Source organism: Octodon degus, unplaced genomic scaffold, assembly GCF_000260255.1.
Source record: "Octodon degus isolate 3935 unplaced genomic scaffold, OctDeg1.0 scaffold00415, whole genome shotgun sequence".
NCBI classification, from domain to species: domain Eukaryota; kingdom Metazoa; phylum Chordata; class Mammalia; order Rodentia; family Octodontidae; genus Octodon; species Octodon degus.
This window is the reverse complement of record NW_004524991.1, coordinates 473,191-474,585: the sequence shown is the minus strand read 5'-3', so window position 1 is coordinate 474,585 and position 1,395 is coordinate 473,191.

Genomic DNA, 1,395 nt, shown 5'->3' with positions numbered 1-1,395 from the left:
AGCTCCCTCCGCACTGCCACACCGAGGGCCCAGCTTCCAGGACTTGAACTTTGAAAGACAAACCATGCTCAAACCACTGCAGTATGCAAGCCAGAGGTGGAGAAATGCTGAAACAGTGGAAAGGGAAGTTCCCACGGCAGAGACTCCGTCCTGAGCCCCGCAACTCTGGCTTGGCAGAGGGCTCTTTCACCACGGCAGAGCTCCTTCTTGAGGAGCGGCAGCTTCGCAGTGCAGTATCAAACTATCACTGCTTAAAACTTCACACTAGACTGGGCTTTGAAGTTTATAGAAAATTTCAATCATTAGACGTTGGCAGTTTGACTTCCTAAAATTTTCCTGCTTTTATTTCCATGATGTGGTGACTAAACAGAAATCATTAAGCACCACGCGGTAGTTTTGAGGCATCTTGGTTCTTGGGGTTATTTCAAGCGGCCTGTGCCACCCTATGCACACGGAACACAGCCGGCAGACTTGTGCGGCACACGCAGGAGCACTATTCTATCTTACATGCACGAGAGTCTGTTTGCCCAATAAAATTTCAGAATGGCGCTTTGTAATTAGGCGTTTGATCAGTTAACACATACAAAACCCAAATTTTATTCCAGTAGGGCTCTATCAATGTTTGGGACAGCATAAGGATTCATCCCACATGACATACATAGCACACACGCCTTCAAACTGAATACCTTTCATGATTCTATCGCCAATGACAACATTGTTTCAAATAACCCGAGCTGTCAGGCTGCACGCCAGCACCGTCAATCAGCCTCAGCTACGCTGCCGATAGTGGGCTGCGACAGCCATAAAGCACAGAGTTCTACGAGGCACTCAGACCTGGCCCCCGGACGATTTCCATCTCTTGGCTGTGCCTCTTCTTCCCGGACTCAACAAATGCGAAACTCTACCTTTCCTCGCAGATCTTTTCCTCTTGGTCTAGTCAAGAGATAAAAATTCAGGTCGAGAGAGGAAGCTGAGACAAGCTGAGGAATACCAACATTTTGAATGATGACACTGTGTTTTTTTGTCTGAATAAATTCACTAAATCTGCGACATAATGTTAGAAAATATAGGGGAAAAAATGAAGAAGGATGGAAGTTCTGGAACACAGAAACAACTTGTTTACATTTTGAGGAAATCTCACCCTCTCTATGTATAAGTCTAGGCTATATATTTTTAAAGAGGTAGGATTGTAATATGTGCAAGTAGCTTTCAACCATACACCAAGACCGAGGCATAACGCAGATCCAACCCCGCAACCTCTTTCTCACTACATCACACTGAGCTGGATGAACCCAAGATGTGGTTTCCACCTTTGCCGAATGTGAGGAGAGACGGCTAAGCCCAGCCACGAGCACCCTGAACTGCCAAGTCAGCTTCCACTTCAGGGCAGAGGAA